General features: G+C 38.5%; 1 protein-coding gene across 2 annotated transcripts in view; it reads right to left on the bottom strand.

The window, feature by feature from the left end:
* The window catches only part of sema5bb (sema domain, seven thrombospondin repeats (type 1 and type 1-like), transmembrane domain (TM) and short cytoplasmic domain, (semaphorin) 5Bb), an 81,403-nt gene extending 77,872 nt beyond the window's left edge, over positions 1-3,531 (bottom strand). For both annotated transcript variants that reach the window (XM_072683998.1, XM_072683999.1), the window contains exon 1: positions 3,509-3,531. The gene's annotated coding sequence lies outside the window, so the exon portion shown is untranslated. The remainder of the gene's footprint in view (positions 1-3,508) is intronic.
* Between the last annotated feature and the right edge of the window lie 21,353 nt (positions 3,532-24,884).

Below are 24,884 nucleotides of genomic sequence, written 5' to 3'. Positions count from 1 at the left end.
TGAGCCTCCTGTCATTCACTATCTGGATGACTCAGCAGCAGCCCATTCACAGCAGTAAAAAGAGTGCAGCAAATCTGTCAATCTTGGCAGTGCCCTTTTTTTCATGCTACAGTACCGAGAAGGCTTGCACACTGCTCTACCACATACTTTTAAATAGATGTGTAGAATGTATGCATGTACTTAAATAGAAATGGGCAATATTTTAAATGAACTTAAATGTAAGATATGAAAAGTGGGACAATATCCACCTGGTTTGGCATCACCAGGTTTATAAGAAAAGGCAATAGTGAAGGTATCTTTCAGTGTTTTTTCCATATTATATGGAACTACTTTAAGGGGGGACACCTGAGCTATTAGGTGACTTCAAGTCCCACCATATAAAACATTCACGGTTTTCATTCACTCTCAAGTAACAGACTTTTAAAGTCCTTTAAATGTTTGATAAGCCTTAGAATCTAGGTAACGGCCATCATGAACACAGTCAGCGTGAAGTTCTGTAAACCTACTAAAACTTTTTTACTATGGACCACTGTAAATGCTGTGCAAATGTCAGAGACCACCCTGTCATTCATATCATTTCCAGTAGAAACAACAAATGTAACATTTATACAACAATATTATTATATAATACACAATAATAGTTTTCCTAAAGAAAAGATTTTATACCTCCTAAGTTGAAAATTTTGTGCTTCTTACCATCAAAGTAATCCTAAACACTTTCAATGATGTTGAGGTCTACACTATGGGCTGGTGAGTCCCATTTTTCTGGGACCAGTAGCGTCTATATTTGATTTGCAGTTGTTGTAGCAAATCACATTCATGTCCCTTTTATTTTTATTATTCTTATTATTATCAATAATGATAATGAGAGTGGAGCTTGAATTTCTCCTGTCTCTCCCAAAGATGAGAAGTTCAAGTGAGTGATGTTTATCTGATGGGACAGTTTTGGTGGTTGTCTGTCAAGTGTTGTTTACAGTTATATAATTTATATATATATATATATATATATATATATATATATATATATATATATATATATAAACGCAGGAGTTAAGCAGCTAATCTGCTAATTGACTACCTTGTGCTAAGGTGTGTAAAGTAGTTTCATCTACTTAGCCATCAATTCACAATTTGATTCTTTGTATTTGTAGCTATATGTGACTACAGAGTCCTTCAAAACAAAGTGCGGTGTGACCACTCCATGCCAACATTGTGACACTCCAAGAGTTAGTCAAGCAGTGCCGTCATACATTCATCAGCAATGAGGCCTGTAACTCCTGATTACCATATGAACAGCAGCGCCAGCACGAATTCAGGGACAAAACTGAAACAGAACAGACAATATGCGATTGTCGTATGAATATTCATGACCCCATGAGGTGCATTTTGCTCTCTGTGCGATATTATGCCAACGGTAAATCAATTAGACGAGTCTGACCATGAGATGGCCTCTAGCAGGCAGGCAGCTTCCCTATAAATATTAGTGTGACCGATTTGCATGGTAATTTCTTTTGGCATAAAAGTTATAGCACCCCACAGACATGCTGTCTGACGATGAGGTGGAAAGAGCAAAGACACCTGAGAAAGGAGGAGAATGCGTTACGACTGCACTGTTTACACACGCTCGCCCAGAAGACCAATGGAAACACGAGATATATTTGATGCTGTGTGTGTTTGTGTCTGAACGTGCTTTAATTAAATGTGTCAGAAACTGGAGGCAGACAGAGCAGCTGTTTGAGGAAGCAGTTTCTCTCAGCGTTATATGGCTCATAACTGATTAATGTTATTAATATTAATCTTTCGCTTCCATTCTCAAGGCTCCTGTTTGATGAAGGACTTGTCAGTCAGACTGGTTAAACAGTTGCACATGCGTTTAGCCATCTCCTAATTTTTTTTTTTGCAGTATTCAGCCAATTAGTTCTGCAGATTCACTGTTTTCACACCATAAAATTTACATGTGTTTGATTACTGAGTTCAGTGCATAAATCACAGACATCTAACAAACACACACACACACACACACACACACACATATATATATATATATATATATATATATATATATATATATATATATATATATATATATATATAGTGTAATAATAATAGTAATTAGTTATTCTCTCTTGGTGGCTGTAACACAGCACCACACTCTCAACATGGCTATTAATGGTTATTCATTTGGCATTATCTTATTTACACATGAACTGAGCATGTCTGACACAAGCCTTTTTCAGCAATTCTATTCAGAGTATTTAACATCTACATTTCTATGAAGTTAGCTTTGAAATCTCATCTGACTGAGACAACACAGACTATTAAACAAGCTTCATATTTGCTTCATTTTACCAGTTCTTGGCAACTGTTACAACTTGTCTACCTCTACAAATGCTGCATATATGTTTGTTAAAAATCTGGAGATGTAAAATAGGGGGACCATTTACAGTGCAGACGGTAACAAAGCAAAAGTCAACATGAAATCAATCCCAGAATTTGGAGATTTAGAAAGGCTGGCTTTTTGAAATTCCAATTTTTTTGGAGGACATGTCCTAAAAATAAGGTGACCCTGTAAAAAAAAAAAAGAGATCTAAAACAAGCTGATGTATAAAGCAAAACTTCTGATGTATCTGTTAAAATGAAGATGAATTCATCAGAATATAGCAGTGACACTGTATGTGTATATGTATAATATCAAAAGGAAAAGTCAATGCATGTTATTAACAGACATTAATGAGAATGAATGTGGTGCTGTTTAATAAAAATGAGGAGCCAGACTGAGATGCGCTGGCTGTCGCTTTGGACGCACCTGCGCTACAAATTCGCCACTCAACACTGCCCCCTGGCGGCCCGCCGGGAGTTCAATCTGTCTGTGCACGACTTTCACCAATCTCTGTCCTGCACATCTAAGTGTATTCCTACTTCCACTCTCATAGATTACCCGAGGAGTGGCTCGTAATGAGCTGAGGAGTCATTTCAAAAGCAATGAAACACTAAAACGTGCAGAAGCAGGACTGCTTAAGACACTGGTGTAAGACATTCCCTCCTCAACAGCTAGCACTATCTACCAAACACCCGTGCATGATAAAACAAGGGCATTGCACATTATAGAGACTTTCAGTTAAGAAAAGTCTTTAATAAACACTTTAAAAAACACAAAAACTGCAAATAAATGACAGTTAACGTCTTTTTTACGTGAGCACCTAACGGGTAAACAAACGCCATGTGCGCAGTCGTGAATATGTGGAAGATGAAAGATGAAGCACCGTGCAGATTAAATGCAGAAGGACTCAACACAGACGACAGCAATAACCTCAGGCAAGTTATAGCAACCTGGACCAACAGCACAATCCCAAACACTCAGAAAAGTGTTATGCAGTGTAACCGGGAACACTGCTCCAGATTACGACCGAGCTTTAAAGTCTCTAAAGTGTTGTAATCGTGAAAAACAGACTTACAGCAGCCAAAACATGCACGGGTTTGAATGCAAGATTAGGAAAAGGCAGATTACCTGCATACGAGCCTCAGAGCTGCAGCGCTGCAGGAGCACAAGACCCGGAGCGGACTCACAGCTACTGGAGCAAACCACCCTGCGGAGAGTAGGGGGGCGCTATCAGACATGGGCATTTTAAATAGCATGGGCTAATATGATAAGTTGGAAAACTTACTTGGAACTTTTTAATATCTCAAACGTAGTTGGATAAAATAGTACAGGGGGTCGTGTTGAATTCAACAGAGCAGAACCTCGTTTTTATTTGGACCCCTTTTGCAATAGTAGACCCTTCCCCACGTTTGACCGGACTACACAGCAGTCTCAGGAAAATGGTACGATCCTAATGAGACTTACTTAATGTGCAGAGAGGAAAATGTACATGTACAGTATTTGTACTTTTACTCAATTAACATATTTTTTTATTAAGACCTTCTTTTGTCTTGTGTCAATTCTGGTTCAAGTGCCTAAATGCACTGTTTTTACTGAAACATTCAATCTAATTCACATCAATGTAAAAATGAAACTGCCCATCTATGATAATTAAAAAATAATAAATCTTTACTTAAATACTTGAATATGTTTAAATGCTGATGCCTTTTCATTTTCACTCAAATAGACTTTTGCTTTAGACTTTTACTTAGACTTTTGCCTAGTAAGAGTTTGATACAGTGGCCATAATTAAACGTACATGTCGTCGCTGTTATGCACAAACCTTGATATCTCAATTTTTGATGTTTTAACGTTTTGACACCAAGTAAAATTTGCACTTGTTCTTTACATTATGTCAAAAAATCAAGATGCACGTACCAGTAAAAATGCTCCATAATGACTTGTGTGGTGTGGTGGGGTTGGGGGGTTGGATGGTCCTTCACTTGACAGCAACAGCTCTGAACGTTTTGCACCCCTGTCTTTCTTCTTTACACCCCTGTCTGAGTTTCTTGTAAAATGATGCAAACATCTATACATTTAATATTATTTATTATAGACAGTTATGGCGACTGTAAACATGTAAAATATTGTCTGTTGGGACGCTGTTAATGTTCTAATATTTAAAAGTTTTTATATGGCAAATCCTCATAGTTAGGAAGCCATGCTGTCATGTATACTGATCTGTAATCTGACGTAATCTGATCTGAAAGAAGATACATGTGTTTTATTAAACTTGTGTGTAATAACCAAGAACTGTAATTGTTGTGACTCTCTATGCGTTCAAAGTGTTGGAATAATTTTATATGATATATATATATTTGTAGTTATATATAATAACAGTGTTTGGTAAGAGTGGACAGTTCAACTGATATATTTTGGACATGTTTACCTCTGTTTTCCCTGATCCAAAACCTGATCCTGACCATAACCCTAGTTAACTACCCAGTACTAGCATGTAGCATTATGTGTAATACACAGTACCAGCATGTAGCATTATGTGTAATACACAGTACCAGCATGTAGCATTATGTGTAATACACAGTACTAGCATGTAGCAGTATGTGTTAAATACACAGTACTAGCGTGTAGCAGTATGTGTTAAATACACAGTACTAGCATGTAGCATTATGTGTAATACACAGTACTAGCATGTAGCATTATGTGTAATACACAGTACTAGCATGTAGCATTATGTGTAATACACAGTACTAGCATGTAGCAGTATGTGTAATACACAGTACTAGCATGTAGCAGTATGTGTTAAATACACAGTACTAGCATGTAGCATTATGTGTAATACACAGTACTAGCATGTAGCAGTATGTGTTAATACACAGTACTAGCATGTAGCATTATGTGTTAAATACACAGTACTAGCATGTAGCAGTATGTGTTAATACACAGTACTAGCATGTAGCAGTATGTGTAATACACAGTACTAGCGTGTAGCATTATGTGTTAAATACACAGTACTAGCATGTAGCATTATGTGTAATACACAGTACTAGCATGTAGCATTATGTGTAATACACAGTACTAGCATGTAGCATTATGTGTAATACACAGTACCAGCATGTAGCATTATGTGTAATACACAGTACTAGCATGTAGCAGTATGTGTTAAATACACAGTACTAGCATGTAGCATTATGTGTAATACACAGTACTAGCATGTAGCATTATGTGTAATACACAGTACTAGCATGTAGCAGTATGTGTAATACACAGTACTAGCATGTAGCAGTATGTGTTAAATACACAGTACTAGCATGTAGCATTATGTGTAATACACAGTACTAGCATGTAGCAGTATGTGTTAAATACACAGTACTAGCATGTAGCATTATGTGTTAAATACACAGTACTAGCATGTAGCAGTATGTGTTAATACACAGTACTAGCATGTAGCAGTATGTGTAATACACAGTACTAGCGTGTAGCATTATGTGTTAAATACACAGTACTAGCATGTAGCATTATGTGTAATACACAGTACTAGCATGTAGCATTATGTGTAATACACAGTACTAGCATGTAGCAGTATGTGTAATACACAGTACTAGCATGTAGCAGTATGTGTTAAATACACAGTACTAGCATGTAGCATTATGTGTAATACACAGTACTAGCATGTAGCAGTATGTGTTAAATACACAGTACTAGCATGTAGCATTATGTGTTAAATACACAGTACTAGCATGTAGCAGTATGTGTTAAATGCACAGTACTAGCATGTAGCATTATGTGTTAACTACCCAGTACTAGCATGTAGCATTATGTGTTAAATACACAGTACTAGCATGTAGCATTATGTGTTAACTACCCAGTACTAGCATGTAGCATTATGTGTTAACTACCCAGTACTAGCATGTAGCATTATGTGTTAAATACACAGTACTAGCATGTAGCATTATGTGTTAACTACCCAGTACTAGCATGTAGCATTATGTGTTAATACACAGTACTAGCATGTAGCATTATGTGTTAAATACCCAGTACTAGCATGTAGCATTATGTGTTAATACACAGTACTAGCATGTAGCAGTATGTGTTAAATACACAGTACTAGCATGTAGCAGTATGTGTTAAATACACAGTACTAGCATGTAGCATTATGTGTTAAATACACAGTACTAGCATGTAGCAGTATGTGTTAAATACACAGTACTAGCGTGTAGCATTATGTGTTAATACACAGTACTAGCGTGTAGCATTATGTGTAATACACAGTACTAGCATGTAGCATTATGTGTTAATACACAGTACTAGCATGTAGCATTATGTGTAATACACAGTACTAGCATGTAGCATTATGTGTTAATACACAGTACTAGCATGTAGCATTATGTGTAATACACAGTACTAGCATGTAGCAGTATGTGTTAAATACACAGTACTAGCATGTAGCATTATGTGTTAAATACCCAGTACTAGCATGTAGCAGTATGTGTTAAATACACAGTACTAGCATGTAGCATTATGTGTTAATACCCAGTACTAGCAAGTAGCATTATGTGTTAAATACCCAGTACTAGCATGTAGCATTATGTGTTAACTACCCAGTACTAGCAAGTAGCATTATGTGTTAAATACACAGTACTAGCATGTAGCATTATGTGTTAACTACACAGTACTAGCAAGTAGCATTATGTGTTAAATACACAGTACTAGCATGTAGCATTATGTGTTAAATACACAGTACTAGCATGTAGCAGTATGTGTAATACACAGTACCAGTATGTAGCATTATGTGTTAAATACACAGTACTAGCATGTAGCATTATGTGTAATACACAGTACTAGCATGTAGCATTATGTGTAATACACAGTACCAGCATGTAGCATTATGTGTTAAATACACAGTACTAGCATGTAGCATTATGTGTTAATACACAGTGCTAGCATGTAGCATTATGTGTTAATACACAGTACTAGCATGTAGCAGTATGTGTTAAATACACAGTACTAGCATGTAGCATTATGTGTTAAATACACAGTACTAGCGTGTAGCATTATGTGTAATACACAGTACTAGCGTGTAGCATTATGTGTAATACACAGTACTAGCATGTAGCATTATGTGTAATACACAGTACTAGCATGTAGCAGTATGTGTTAAATACACAGTACCAGCATGTAGCATTATGTGTAATACACAGTACTAGCATGTAGCATTATGTGTAATACACAGTACTAGCATGTAGCAGTATGTGTTAATACACAGTACTAGCATGTAGCAGTATGTGTTAATACACAGTACCAGCATGTAGCATTATGTGTTAATACACAGTACTAGCGTGTAGCAGTATGTGTAATACACAGTACTAGCATGTAGCAGTATGTGTAATACACAGTACTAGCGTGTAGCATTATGTGTTAAATACACAGTACCAGCATGTAGCATTATGTGTTAATACACAGTACTAGCATGTAGCATTATGTGTTAATACACAGTACTAGCGTGTAGCAGTATGTGTAATACACAGTACTAGCATGTAGCAGTATGTGTAATACACAGTACTAGCGTGTAGCATTATGTGTTAAATACACAGTACCAGCATGTAGCATTATGTGTAATACACAGTACTAGCATGTAGCATTATGTGTTAATACACAGTACCAGCATGTAGCATTATGTGTTAATACACAGTACTAGCATGTAGCATTATGTGTTAATACACAGTACTAGCATGTAGCATTATGTGTAATACACAGTACCAGCATGTAGCATTATGTGTAATACACAGTACTAGCATGTAGCAGTATGTGTTAATACACAGTACCAGCATGTAGCATTATGTGTTAATACACAGTACTAGCATGTAGCTTTATGTGTAATACACAGTACTAGCATGTAGCAGTATGTGTTAATACACAGTACCAGCCTGTGGACAGCATGAATGAGGGTCTAATAGTAGAATCAAACAGAGCCTGAAAGAGACAAATGAAATAATCATGTTTTTATTATTTTCCAGCACTGTCTGGGTCGCCTCACTTGTCTCCGATTTCTGCAGCACGTTCTTGAGCTACAAAGAGCACGTCAAGCGCGAGAGAAAACTGAACCTGTTCTCAGTAGACCTTCATAGACCTAGTCAGTCAAAATAAGCTTCCACCTGACAGCTTGTTTTTATATTTCAGCCACAAGAAATCACCGGTCTTAAAACCTTTTGAAGTTCTGACGCGAGTCTCACAACACAGCACTGAGTTTAGTGTTTTAGAGAAGGAGCGATAAAGAAAAAGGACGAGAGCGGTAGAGAGGAAGACGAGGGACGGGGAGAGAGAGGTCTCTCCGTCTCTCGCTCTCTCTCTCGCTCTCTTTCTCTCTCTCTCTCTATGCACCAAGTATTTTAAGGGCTGATGTGCTGTTCGCAGATTACTGCATGTGCTGCAGTTCCTCTTGTAGAAACTGTGCTCCTCTTTATGCTCCCTTTTCCTAGTAAAATTCGATGTAACCATTTCAGAGTAATATTTGATTTTCAATCTCACTCTTTTTTTAGTTAAGCACTAAAAAAATGGGCCTGCAAATGTTTTTCAATGGGTTAAGTTCAGTGATACAAAGAAGTGACGTTTAGTAATAATGTAGAAATTACTATGAAAAGGATGACAGGTAAACTAATGCAAACACCTCGGTTAACTAGCCTTTCACAGCTATTTTCAAAAATGAAAGTGAGAGGATGGCCCTTCCCTTTTCTTATGTTATCACAGAGTGCGGGATGAGCTGGGCTGCATCATGTAATAAAGAGTTGTTGAAATGTGATGTGATGAAAAATTGGGCTGTGAGTTACGATTGGAATACAAGGATGTTTGGGCCAGAAGTTATGTCTTGGACATGAGTTAAGATGAAGAGTATGATTTGGGATCTGTGAAAGTTTGGGATCTGCTTTGAGATTGGATTTTGAGTTCAAAGATGTGTGTACCAGTATGTTTTTAAATCTATAGCAGTCAAGACTAGGATATGAGTGAAGATGGGGATAGGAGGATGTTTGGGATGTGTGTAAGTTCTGGGTCTCAGGGTAGCAATTTCAATTCTCACAGATGTTTTGGTTCAGAGTGAAACAGCCCACAGAGTTTAGCACACATTTAATGAACTGAGAAACAGGGACACATGCTGCCACTAACTGTGTCTTCTTCTGGATTTTCTATTTTTCCTTATAGCTTTACCAAACACACACACACACACACACACACACACACACAAGTACATCCGGGATTGATGCTATGCCATCAACTGTTGTCTGAGAAACGGAAATGAATGATTATTATGGGATGTCTGTCTTGTTACCCATTTCTCCTGTTACTCATCAGTCCTCTTAATGATTTTCTATTTACAGAGCTACATTAATTAACATCCTCAATCAGCGCTGAGCTGAGTGTGTGAGCGAGAGAGAGGATTACGACTGAGCAAGAGGAGTGTGTGTGTGTGTGTGTCAGTGCATGATGTAGCTGGGTGTGTCAGTTCAACTTTCACTGTAACTGCCAAGTGTGAAACACAACAACATGAAATCACTGTTTATGTCTGTAATGACCTCACTGTCACACACACACACACACACACACACACAATCTTAGTATTATTGTAACTGACTAATGCTACATCTAAACATACCCCAAATTTAACCCTAATCCTAATTACACTAACCCTAAACTTAATCCTAATCACAATTTAACCCTATTTTTAACTATACTGACCCTAAAGCTAACTTTAACCTTAATCCTAACTATACTAACCCTAAACCTAACCTAACCCTAATCCTAATTATACTAACCCTATACTTATACCCTAACTTTAACCCTAATCCTAACTATACTAACCCTAAATCTAAACCTAACCCTAACTTTAACCCTAACCCTAACTTTAACCCTACTCATGCTAACCTTAAACCTAATTTAACCCTAATCATAATTATACTAACCCTAAACCTAACCCTAACTTTAACTCTAACCCTAACTATACTAACCATAAACCTAACCTGAGGTTTAACCCTAACCATACCAACCCTAATCCTACTTATACTAACCCTAAGCCTAACCCTAACTGAACCCTAATCCTACTTATACTAACCCTAAACCTAACCCTAACTGAGCCCTAATCCTAACTATACTAACCCTGAACCTAACCCTAACTTAACCTAAATCCTAACTATACTAACCCTAAACCTAACCCTAACTTAACCTAAATCCTAACTATACTAACCCTAAATCTAAACCTAACCCTAAATCTAAACCTAACCATACTAACACTAAACCTAATTTAACCATAATTATACTAACTCTAAATCGAACCCTAACTTTATCTCTAATCCTAACTATACCTGAAGTTTAACCCTTACTATACCAACCCAATCATAACTGTACTAACCCTGAACTTAACCCTAATTCTAACTATACTAACCCTAACTTTAACTGTAACCCTAACTATACCAACCCTAAACCTAACCCTAACTTAACCTTAATTCTAACTATACTAACCCTAAATCTAAACCTAACCCTAAATCTAAACCTAACCATACTAACACTAAACCTATTTTAACACTATTTATACTAACTCTAAATCTAACCCTAATTTAACCCTAATCCTAAACCTGAAGTTTAACCCTAACCATACCAACCCTAATCCTAACTGTACTAACCCTAAACCTAACCCTAATCCTAACTATACTAACCATAAATCTAAGTTTTAAATTAAGTTCTAAATTAACCACTAATCCTAATTATACTACTCCAACATAACCATACTAACCCTAACCTAACCCGAACCCTAAACTTAACCACAGTATCCAAAGATAAATATTTCCACCCTTTTCCCTAAAAAAATCTATTTTCATGTTTCCAAGTTCCTCCACACACCCGTTAGTCATCTTGTTTTTTTTACCTTCAATGAAAAGTGGTCTCTGTCCTTTTCTGCTTAAATTGAAATCTTAGTTGATCAAATTGGCAATTTTAACAAGCTTTTGTAGTTCAGCAAATAATCTGCATAACAAATCACACCCTTTGGTGGTCCCTCAAGCAGCTTCATGAGGAGCCTTCTTTGGAAGTGTTTCCAACAGGCTTGAATATATGTATACGCTGAGGCCTTGTTAAATTTTAAACTTAACAATGTGAAAATGTCTGACAGCATTTGTGAGTCACTGTGGCTTGTAACAGCTGTGTACAGGAATAGAACAGTGAAACCTCTGATTTCATACACACGTGAGCTTACTGTACCATCTCTATCTCCCACTTTCTCCTCCTTGCCGCACTTAGGCTCGTAAATGTTAAATGAGTAGTGAAGGATGGAGCTGTGGACTGTTCTGATTCCTGCTGCTTTTGTTGGCTCTTTAATCTCCACTCAACAGAATGCTTCTGCAGGCAAACTTCTGCTTAGTGTGAGTGTATTCAAGCCGAAGAGGAAGAAGAACTTTGTCAACGTCTTATTACCTCTGCACTGTAAACTTTGACTACTAGAAAGTAACTGTTCACTTAAGCCTTATAGTCAATAATAATAACAATGTGCAGCAAAGTACATGTGATTGATTAACTAGAGCATCTTCAAAATGACAACTATACAGAAAAAGGTAAAAACCTTTCAATGAAAGCCAATATGAAAATACTTAATTCCAAGTCAATAAATAATTACCTAAGTCAAATTACAGTCATGTAAAAATACATATTTTCAGTTTTAATTCATTCTACAACATCTCAGTAGGATTAAGATCATGACTTTGACTTGGTCTTTCCAGAACTCTTAAAATCTTTCTATTGAGCTGGGATTCATGCTATTGGGTCATTGTCATGCTGCATGGTCCACCTCCACTTCAGCTTGTGCTGAGCATTGTTTTTCAACAGATGGTCACATTTGTTAAAATGTTTTTGTTTTGGTTTTGTGCCAAATATGTCTTCCATGCCCAAATAATTCAACTTTGTATCCATCTGCCCAAAGCACACTGTTCCAGAAGTCCTGGTCTTTGCCTAGGCGTTCTCTGGCAAACGTTACTCTTGCTCTGATGTTTTTTTTTTTTTTTTTGACGGTAGGGTTTCCTCCTTGCACACCTCCCATGAAAATCAAATGTGTGCAGTCTCTTTCTGGATGTAAATGCTGTACTTTGACATCATCTGTGGCAAGAGCTGCCTGTAAGACCTGTGATGACATTTTAGGATTGTAGGAGACGTCTTAATACATCTTGTGGTCTGCTGTAGGACTCAACAAGCTAGGACGGCCTGATCTGGACATGTTGGCTTCGGTTTTACTTGTAAATTATTTTACGGACAGTGGAGTGGCTGATTTCTAATGGCTTCAGAGAGTTCTTTGGTTCTCACCATGGTAATAATACACACTTTAATAATCACGAGCAAACCAAGGAAAAAGTCTGAGTTTGAAATAAGACAGGGTCCTCCAAAACCCCCTCAAAGATGTCCTGCACCTGCTTCTAATTTTAGGCTCACAATCTAATGTCCATATCCTTATATCCATTAAAAAGACCATCTACCACTTCACACACACTGCACAACCCATCGCATACACCCATACCACCATGCATGCTCTACTTCCCCACAAACACACACACTATCATACACAACCGTTAATCACACACTGTCAGTGACAACTCGTTATCACCCTGACACTTGCCCACCCTCACAAACACTCTCACTCCACATTGTACACACTCTCACCCTCCACACACTCCCTCCCCCTATTACACATTCCAGTGTGATATTAGGTTCTGGTAAACAGAGGTCCTGTAGTCAAAGACTGAGCAATGATGAATGGGGGAGAGGGGGGGATGATGAATTGTGCAGCAACAGATGGGCTACAGTCTGTAACTGCAAACCCACATAGTGGATCTGTATGGTAGGTGGTCATAAAGTGTACAGTGAATGGAAGTACACCTCTGCATATACCCGCATTATGCTTATAATGAGTTTGGTTGATTGTTAGAGGGACCACATGTTAGAAACCTGAACTGTCCATCTTAAAAAAAAGTAAAGAAAAAGAAAAGTTCCCACTCCAGTCCATGTTTTAAAGCTATGCTCCAAAACAGTCTGTTGTGACTTTATCATTGTTGTAATTCCATGAAAACATTTATATATGAGCACTCATTCAGTTTACAGCACTCCCATTCATGTTGAAGTGATAAGTAGTGTTGCTACTGCACCTTTTGCCAAGACTGTTTTTTGAATGAGGCAAGAGAAAGACTGACTGTACATATACAAGTCTTAGGGCGCTTTTACACTAGAGCTTTTTTTTCAGACCCATGTCCGCTTGCCCTGAGAGTGTAAAAGCTGTTTTTGAGCCTGTGAACGGTCCAGAGCACCGATCTCTGGTCCTCCTGAAACCAGTGGTCTGAGGTCTCTGGTGCAATCCACTGCAGGTGTGCAAGCTATCAACTGCGGATTACCTTAGGTCCTACTATTTTGCAGAAAAGTGACGTTTTTTGAGCAATTGATAATTATGACCCCCCCCCCCCCAAAAACAAAAAAAAACAAGCCCAGTATCAAGTGTGAAAATGGCCTTAAAGACACAGCATCCAGACTGCTTATAACTGAGGAGTCAAGTAATGTATGAATATCTAGCAAGGCCAGTGGAAAGTGGGTAGGTTTATAGTGGTAATAGGTGGAAAATGTATGGGGAAGTGAATGGGGCTTTAGTGAATGTGGGTGGAAGTGGTTTGTCGCTCTGCAGTAGAGGACACACTCACTTTCTTTAAAGCACCTCCTGCCACAATGCATTAAACACCTGAAGTCCCAGAATGAAAGAGAAAAATCAATAAATCAATGGGTTTATCTAAAATACCATGGGCGGCCTCTGTAGCAGCATCCAGCCATAGTGCCTTCAGCGCAGACTAGCTGACATCAGCCTTCAGGCAGACACTTCTAGTTACTGACAGCTCCGGGCAGAACTCCAAATGCGAACCAAAGTCTGCTGTTAAAAACACACACAGAGACATGCAGGGCTGGCACCTTCCTATAACTGAGAACCACATGGGGACATGTCAACGTGCTGTTGAATAAATATTGCATGCTTCTGCTCATGTTAGATGAGGGTGATGACGTACTTGAATTTTTCATTAGAAGCTAAACAAATGCACTGTGTATGAAACAAACACTGTTGTACAGTATGAAGTACAGTACTGTACAAACATTAATACTAACCATGTTAAATCTGATGTGCTGATGTTGAGTGAAATAAGCACTGTACTTTACACTGATGAACCATAACATTAGGTGCAGTGGTGAAAAGCATTAAGAAACATTGATTATTATATATCCATGACAGCTATAGCCTACCTTGGCTGCAGCCTAGGCCTTGGGACGCAGCTACTAACTAAACCTTGTAATTAACAAGTGAATTGAATCAGGTGTGCTTAAGAAGGAAGGTGTTCTTTCATCATGTCTGGGTTCCTTCCTGTTTCTAAAAACTGCCAGAGAAGATAACATTCAGAATGGTTCAGAATCAGATTTAGTTGTCCATTACTATGAGAAAGACCAGTCTTTTTAGCAGTGATGCATGAAAGGTTGTTGTGTTGCACAGCTCAGGAAATGGCTACAAGCTAAAGAATATATGTGCAATAATTGAGAGGTTTAAACTGGGGAGGTTAAGAATCTAACTGGAAACGGCTGGGAAGAGGATGTGTGTCTAACTTGACCCCATGCACACAGAGGAGGATACTTCTAATAGCCAAAGAATCTCCATGGATCACAGCTTGGGAATCCTATGGAAATTAATTAGATCTTGGAGCCAGAACATCTATCAAACCACAATTGGCCATTTAAAGAGTGTTAAAGTGGTTCTTTTAGAGCTATTCAATTATTTAATTATATTTTAAGTATACTTAGGTAGACTTTAAGCACACTACTGCACATGTATATCAATTCATATTGTACATAAACCTAAAATGAAATTAAAACACATATAATCCCTTACCTACAACTGCATTAGTATTTTGTGCTGAGTGTATTAGAAATGTACTAAAAATACACATCAAATATTTTAAAATATTACATACAGCCAATCCAATCGGCGACATGCTAAATTAAAGCTAGCAAACCTCTACTAAATGTGCCTGAGACTCGACTTTGTGCTCTCAGATATGAGATCTCATCCTCTACACGGGTGTGATTTGAGACTCATTTGAGACTATGTCCATGGTCCATTGGTTCTTTGGTAATGGAGGAATTGCTGTTGAGTCCAGCTACCTTTAACTTGAGCAGATAATTGATTGTTTCGTTCTGTCTTTGGCCGTTTTCCCTAATAATCGCCTCAGGGAGCGTGTACCGGCGGGAATGTGACGTCAATGCATACCCTCTAAGTCCAGGACTGGAAATTGGATTCAAGGTCCAGATTTGAAGACCTCCGTCAGGCTTTACCTAATTAACATATTAACAGTTACCATCTTGTTAAATGCTGATGGCATAGTTCTGCATTAGTGAATGAGTCACTATAGCATTCAGCCAACATGCAGCCACACTCAGCAGCAGAGAAAGCGGCAACTTGCTCTTTTAGCTTTCAAAGTTTTAACAATCAACACCTATAGCCTAGCAACCCTTTAGCAACCACCTAGCAACACTGTATCAGCTGCCAGCAACATCTTAGCAACCACCTAACAACAGCTTAGCAACATCCCCTATACCATAAAAACCCCTTAGCAACCACCTAGCAAACCAACAGATATATCTTAGCAACCTTCTAGCAACCATTACTTCTACCATTGCACCCCCTTAGCAATTGCTTAGCAAAGCAAAACAAAATAACCAACAGCTGTACAGGTATACTTTAGTAAAACCTTATCAATCCCCTAGCAACACCTTCGCCGCTGCATAGCAACATCGTAGAAACCACCGAGCGACCATCTAGGAACATCATAGCAAACACCTGGGATACCATAGTAACCCCCTTGCAACACCAGAGCAACAACCTAGCAACCATTTATAAACAGCACAGCAGCCAACTACCACATCATGGAAACGACCTGGAACCATGTAGCAACAGCATAGTAACTACCTGGAAGTGGAATCCACTTTAGCTGCGCAACCATTCTGCGTTGCCTTTAGAAACGGCACTTATTAGTTTTATGTGAGATTTCAAGTGTGCATGAAGTAAATTTAGTAGTTGCTTTTAATACCCTTATAAACATTTACAAACATATTTTAATTTAATTAACCTACATTTGAACTAGAAGTACTCAAAGTATTAAATCAAAACCTAACTGCCTCAGCCAGGAAGCTTGTACTGAACCTTAGTGGCCCTCCCAGCAGCCCAATGATCAAAATCATGAAAAAGGGCTTCACTGACCACAGAATCAAGGATCTGACATGGTCACTCTATTCCCCTGAATGAAATCCTACAGAAAACCTGTGAGATGAGCTAAAGAGGAGAGTCCTCAAGCATAGACCTCTGAATTGTATGGAGGAATGGTCTGAGAACCCTTGACATGTGGTCTTATTACCTATGATTGGAGGTACACATGAAGGTCTCTCTCACTGTGAATAATGATGAGAAAATCACACTGCTGTTGTCAAAAGGATGGAAAAAGTGGCTGTATTCATTCACTTGTAATCAGGTCAGCTTTGGCCGAATGGCATTTTGACACCGACGTTATTCCTAAGCTTTGGGGTCAAAATGAAAATCAGAAAGAGACTTCGAAACAGATTAATTTGACCTGTCTGTCTTTTATGCAAGTTTTCCCCTCTGTAAGACATTCACTCTTAAATGGATTTGTGTGATCAAACACTTTCCTAATGTGTTTGGACATAAATTCCTGCAGGAAGTACAGAAAGTGAGCAGGGCTTTTTCAGGCTTTCAACTTCAACAACACAGAGCTTAATGCCTGCCTTATTAAGCCCATTTTCAGGGTTTCCGTGTTAGATTTCCGGAGAATTTTCTCCGCTAATCGCATATTCCTACAGCCGTACCATTACATGAAGTGCTAATCCATTATTTGTGATTAAAGTCTATAAATGACTTTAGAAAAAATGTGGGACGTGAGAGAAATGGAGCTGTGTGTCGTGATTTATGTCTCAGGAAGCTAATGGCTGGATGTAGACAAAGACGAATTCTTGCCTTTTGACTCTACTCTAGTCCATAACTTCTAACAGCCTCACACCAACAAGAAAAGACTGAGCGTATGGATGCTGAGCATATCATGTGGATCCCTTATTGCCAGAAAGCAACCCTTGTGACCAAAAATGACCCAAAACCGCTCTCCCAGGGTCAATCAAACCTCTTCAATTTAGAGTGATGTATCTTCTGTGACAGCTGAATCTGATCAACAAAAGGAGCAAAGAGTCAATATGAATAAAAAAGAATTACTAAAACTGTTACTAACACAATGTTCTACAAATGATTAAATAACTATTATAGAATTAATGAATCAGCCCATGTGGGTTAAGTGGTTTAATTAAACAATGAGGTGGTTGGTACTTAAAGCAGCATTATGTGAGAATGAATTGGTCTTGGTAATTATTGATATTTCTTGCTCATGGGCTCCCCCTACAGTCAGGAAGTATAATTCACGCTTTGAGCCACCCCTAAAGGACACACCTTTTGGACAAGCTGAGAGAGACAGAAGTAGAGACGGTAGAGTAGACACTTAGGACTACTCTCAAGGAGTTAAACTAATACTGCCACTATCTACCAAATATAGTGTCTAGGCTGATGGCCCAAAAGCTCCATTTTGGTCTCATCACACCAAAGATGTCTCCCACATGTCTTTGGGTGAACTGTAGTGGAGACTGAATTGTCTTTGCTTTTTTCCAGTTAAGCTTAGACTGATGAAGAACCTGGACAACAACTGTCATATGTCATAGAGTCTCTCCTGTCTCAGCTGCTAAAGTTTTTAACTCCTTCAAAGAAGCCATAGGTGTCTTGGGGGCCTCTTTCACTAGTCCCCTTCTTGCACGACCCCTCTTGCCTGCTCTAGGCAGATTTACACATGTACCATATTCCTTCCATTTCTTAAGGTTGGATTTAACTGAACTGTATCCATCTTTGGACTTATACTCTTCAATAAGCTTTTCTCTGAGCTGTGTGGAGTGTTATTTTGTCTTTATGGTGTATTTGTAGCCGGGTTAAGCAGGCCTGATTAACAAGTGACTGGACCTTCTGGACGGGTGTCTTTATACTGCAATCACTTGAGACACATTCACTGCACTCAGGTGATCTCTGTTTTACTAATTGTGAGATTCCTAACACCAAGTGCCTGGATCTCTGCTGAATTAGGTCAGTAAATGTAAAGGTAAATATTTATGCCATTTATTTGACATTATTTTATGACATATATGATAATATTACCTAAATATTATTTTTATTTATTTAAAATGACTTCAATCTGAAGTCTATAAAAAGGGAAAAACATCCAATGGGTGAATACTTTTAAAAGTATTTGCTGAATCAGCTGGTTACACACAGACCACACACAGACCAGTCAAAGTGTCCATGGTAACCCCTGTCCATCACCTGGGAGAAGACTGCATGGTTCGCTAAATTCTGATTTATTTTACTATATGTGGATGGATGGGTATATGTGCACCATTTACCTGGGGAATCTGGTTTAACAGCAGCTTTAAACACCATGGTAAGTTGTTTTGGATTTCATTCAGGTCCTTTACAGCTCTTCTGCTGTTATGAATGAAACTTTTAATGGGTATGGCAACAGACATAGGTGCATTACCTCAATCCAAACTGTGTCAGTGGAGCATAAAGATGCATTTTTGGTGCAGTTGTGTTTAGTATAGCACTGAATACACATGAGATAGCAGGGCTATAGGGCAGAGTGGAAGGCCAAAAAGAGAATAAGAGTATAAAAGATAGATGGAGACATGGGTAACTGTTAAAAATACATGAGCTAACGCAAACGCTACACTTTTAAAAGGCTTTAAACAGGAAATGACTTAATATGAATGGATGCACCTGGATGGGCTGAAATATCAGTTTAGTCCATTCTCTCACTCTCTCTATCCCTCTCTCTCTTTCTGTTAGTCCCGCTCTCCCTCTTTCTAGTCTTCCAGCCTTCCCTCCTCTATCTCACTCCCTTTAAAATAGTCTCCCTACTCTTTTTTATGTGACAGCAGCTCCATCATTTGATAGGAATAGCTCTAATAGCAGCTGAACTTTTCCAGGTTGAATCGTCCGGCTTTTGAGAAAAAAACACCATCCTCATCACTGAAAGGTTACTGTGGCTTTATTGTCTCCACTTAAAGCAAAGCACTAAAACTTTTTTTGTATATAAAGTCAGCTTATCTCTCCCAGTAGGTGGGTTTAGTTTAGGTGTCTAAAAATAAAAATGCTGTTGCTGTGGAACTAAGGCAGTTTTCTTCATGAGAAGATATATATACAAATATATATATTTACATATTTACATATAAGAATTTAGAAAAGTCTATGTATTTTCTCATTGTATAACACAGATATAAATCAAATAAAACATCTATATATATATGAAAATGAAAATATCCTCCCAACCGTAAACTATGGTAGAGGGAACATCATAAATTGTGCCTGCTTTGCTGCATCAGGGACTGGCAGGCTTACAATAGTTCAAAGGAAGGATAATGTGGCTGAGTTTCTGTATGTCAGCTGAAACTCTGCAGAAGTTGGGCTATGCAACTGGACAATGACCCCAAACACCGGAGCATGTCCACAACAGAATGGCTTATGAAGAACAAAATCCACCTTTTGGAGCCCAGATCTCAACCCTAGAGAAATGCTATGGACAGACTTAAAGAGAGCCGTACACATGAGGCGTCCAGAAAACATAATAGAGCTAAGGCAGTTCTGCCAGAAAGAATGGGCTAAAATTCCTCCTGAACGATGTGCAGGTCTGATTCACAGCTACAGGAAGCACCTGGTTATAGCTATTGCTGCCAAGGGGGGTCAACCAGCTTTTAATTCCAAGACTTCACTTACTTTTTCCACTACCACTCAATAAACCCCCAAGATCATATATTTTTTTAATTTATTATTTTATACACATTTGTAAAATATGCTTAACTTAGATGAGGATCAGATCACAATTAATGACATATTAATGCAGAACACCATCAAATTCCAAAAGGTTTACATATTTTTTCTTGCCAAAGTAAATAGCATATTTTATATTTAAATTTTTTATTTCTTTAAAACAACAGAGAAGGCCAGAGACTTTTCTAAAGTTCTGCATAATTATTCCGTGGTTCAGGTGTTCAGGGTTATTCAAAATGGTTTGCTGTGAAACATCTAATTGTAGGGAAACTTTTTTAATGACCAACCACCCATAAAGCTCTATCTGAACATCAGAACTAGGAGAAGGCCTAAATTAGCTGATTGTAGGTTCGAGACTGAGCAGATGAATGGAGGAGGTCAGCCAGGGAATTTGGGGCCAGATCACGCCGAGCTTTATATGTAATGAGAAGTACTTCATTCAAAGGTATGTAATAGGTAGTTGGTGACACCCCTATCTTCTCAGATATTACTAATCCCACTCTACAGACATTACCACACTCACAAAGGCTTTGCAAACTCATTGACAGGTTGAATTAGGAGGAATGGTAAGTGTGCAGTGCTTTTGTTAGGCACATGCACTTTGAAAAATGAATGATAAGGTCAGCTTTTTAAGAGTAGATCCGGTGGTGAACCAGCTCTTCACCTTCTCCTAGATCGTTGAGGCGACACAGGAGTTCGCCCCTCTAGACTGCAGATGTTTTGTGGACTTGGAGAAGGCTTGTGATTGTGTACCCTGAGATCTTGTGGGAGGAGCTCTGGGACTATGGGGTGCCAGCTGATGCAAACTGTGTGGTCCTTGTACTCCTGGTTTGGCACGAAGTCAAGCTTGTTGGCTTTGGACTCCTTCATTGCAGCAAGTGTGCAAGTGTGAAGCAATCAGTATGAGAATCAACATCTCCTGAGGCCATGGTAATGAGGTCTGAGGTTTGAGGCCATGGTAGTGAGGTCTGAGGTAAGGTCAGTATGCTCCCTCCTGCTACTCCTTTGCGCTGAGAGGAGCCAGTTGCAGTGGTGAGGGCATCTGATAAGGGTTTAGGCTGTTCTAAAACCCTCCCACATAAATAAACATAGATCAAATCAACTATAATCTTTCTCTTCATTATTAGTGTTTCATCATGTCAGTGAAAAGGTTGATGCATTTTAATATCCCTCAGATCCTCTACATCACATTTCTTTGAGAAGTAGCAAGTGTCACAATGAGCCTGAAAGTTATTAAAGTTGCTATTAATTCATCAAAAACACACATTTGTTTCTAATAGGGAAATATGCCCCCCAGTAAATATCCATAGATATTTAGCGATGGCCTTGATTTCTTGCTGAGGTGCTTCAGGAACTCTTACAGTTCTCTTATGGCAATGGTAGTGGTGGTATCACTCACTAGGCTACACTAATTCACATCACATTTCTCAAAGACAGTTTCAGAGAACCACAATGCAAACAGAATGCACTGTGCTGGTCGTCTCTGCCAAGACCTTCTATGAAGAAGCCGACTATATACAGTATATTAATTATACATATACACTAACATGAGACCTATTTTGTACATATCTTGAATTTATATCTATATTATGACAATATAGATAGCATGAACTGCTAGGCTGAATAGGTGGATATTTGAGTTGGTGTGCTTGTTTTACTGACATCACAAAAACAATGATTTTAGCTCACTCGTGAACTGGGAACTGGGGAGGGAACTGTAAACTTTTCACAATTTTTTATTCAGTTTTTAGTGTAAATGTTATGTTTATTAGTACATTATGTACATTCACTTTGATTTCAAACAGTATATAATTACATTACATCATGAAATGGATCATGAAGCGGAACAGCTAACTTTTAAAGCCAACTTTTAAATCAATAAATATCAATATCTGAAAATGCCAGTTGTAATAAGCTCTATACAAATACATTTGATTTGATTTTTCACACCATACCTGTGTCCTTAAATACACATTAGACCACTGTGTACATGTTTTCCTTCATTTCCACCAGCACAGCACCAGTGCAGTGCAGTGCTCCAGGACTGGAGCTGTGTGGAGCTTCATTCATCAGAGATGTGGCGCCCTCTACTGGACAATTGCAGACTGTAGGTACAGTTCATAGTAAGAGTGACAGGCTGCCAAACTGTTAAAAAGACTGACAGCATGAAGTAAGAAAAATGGTGGTTTAAGTGTTGACTGAGTAAGAGGAAGGTTTTGTAGATATATCAGTGCTTGTATAGATAGGGAAATGAGAGGGACTGGAGTGTGAGAAATAAATGCTAAAAAAAAGATTTTAAACATTAATTAAAAAAATAGAGACAGAGGGGAGAGAGACCCCTATGATCTCCTCAGCTGTCCTCACTGTTCGCTGTAGGGTCTTGCGGTCTGAGGCATTGCAATTCCCAAACCAGGCGCTCAGGATGCTCTCCACAGTCCCTCTGTAGAACATGGTGATGATTGGAGGAGGAAGATGAGCTTTCCTTAGTCTCTACAGTAAGTAGAGGCGCTGCTGGGCTTTCTTGGCTATGGAGCTGGTGTTGAGGGACCACGTGAGGTTCTCTGTGATGTGGACGCAGAGAAACTTTGTGCTCTGGACGATTTCCACAACAGAGCCATTGATGTTCAGGGGGGTGTGGTCGCCTCACACTTTTCTGAAGTCAACAACCATCTCTTTAGTTTTGTCAACATTCAGTATCAGACAGGTTGTTGGATCTGCTCCAGCACATTAGCCGCTGCGCCTCCTCTCTGTATGCTGTCTCATAGTTCTTCGTTGATGATGAGGCACAGTACTGTCGTCTCATCTGACCAAAGCACACAGTCCCACTTGAAGTCCCAGTTAAAGTCCCAGTACCGCTTGTAATAATTGTGGAGGGTACTGTATATATACACATGTATGCAGTATAATATATACATGTATTTATACAGTATAATATCATTATTAAATATAATAATTCATCATAATCCTGGAGAAGTGTCCTTTTGCTCCGCTGTGTACTTGTACTCAATAAAAAGCCCCTTTATTTAAAATAATAAATAAATAAGCTTAACACACAAACTAAAAATGAATTAATCTCAAACTTAACATTCGTATCTAAGATATTAGAAAAAGCTGTGGCCCAACAACTCTGCTTATACCTGAGTAAGAATGACATGTATGAGAAATTCCAGTCTGGATTTAGACTCAATCACAGCACAGAGACAGCCCTAGTGAAGATTACGAATGATCTCCTTCTTGCCTCTGATCAAGGCTACGTATCTTTATTAGTCCTACTAGACCTTAGTGCAGCCTTTGATACAATAGATCATTCTATATTACTAGAAAGATTAGAGAAAATGGTTGGAATCACAGGGACAGCCCTATCATGGTTCCAATCATATCTAACGGGATGCTTCCAATTTGTAAAGATAAAAGATTTATCTTCAAACTACGCAGAAGTAAGATATGGAGTTCCACAAGGCTCAATTTTAGGACCACTATTATTTACATTATACATGTTACCACTGGGCTCAGTTATAAGCAGACATGGCGTTAATTTCCATTTCTATGCAGATGACACACAGCTCTATATATCAGCCAAACCTGACGATAAATTTAGATTACAGAAAATGGAGGACTGTGTAAAGGATATAAAACTCTGGATGTCACATAACTTCCTTCTCCTCAACAGTGACAAAACCGAAGTTCTCCTTTTAGGTCCAAAAGACTCTAGAAATAAACTATCAGACTTAATGTTAGACTTGGCTAATTCTTCCATCATTCCTGGTTTAGCAGCTAAAAATCTTGGCGTCACATTCGACTCAGATTCATCATTTGAGCAACATATAGCTAATATTAGTAGAACAGCCTTTATGCAGCTTAGGAACATCTCCAAACTAAGAAACTCCTTATCACTACAAGACGCAGAAAAGCTAGTACATGCTTTTATTACCTCAAGGCTAGATTATTGTAACGCATTACTGTCAGGTTGTTCCAGCAGGAACCTCAATAAACTTCAGCTGGTGCAAAATGCTGCAGCCAGGGTCCTTACTAAAACTAGAAAATGTGACCATATCAGTCCAGTTCTATCAGCACTTCATTGGCTCCCAGTTAAATTCCGTATCGAATACAAAATTCTTTTATTAACATATAAAGCCCTACATGGCCTCGCTCCTGAGTACCTGCAGGATCTTATAGTATATTACGAACCATCAAGACTACTTAGATCTCAGGGTGCTGGCCTCTTACTCGTTCCCAAAATTCAGAAAACCTCAGCAGGGGGAAGAGCCTTTTCTTATAAAGCCCCCCAGCTCTGGAATAACCTTCCAGATAATGTTCGGGACTCAGACACAGTCTCAATCTTTAAATCTAAGCTGAAAACTTATATGTTTAGTTTAGCTTTTGGTAATTAATGTTTCTTAGATAAGGGCTGCAGGTCCAGGGGTTCGCGGACCCAGGGAATTGTAGTACACTGAGATGCTGGAGCTGTCGTCTCGCTGCTTACACGCGATCACTCAGGTTTGTTGACGGTGGAGCAGATAGATGCTGGTG

The sequence above is a fragment of the Salminus brasiliensis genome, chromosome 7, assembly GCF_030463535.1.
Source record: "Salminus brasiliensis chromosome 7, fSalBra1.hap2, whole genome shotgun sequence".
Lineage (NCBI taxonomy): Eukaryota > Metazoa > Chordata > Actinopteri > Characiformes > Bryconidae > Salminus > Salminus brasiliensis.
Note: the sequence above shows the minus strand (reverse complement) of the source record. Positions and strands in the feature narration are given on the sequence as shown.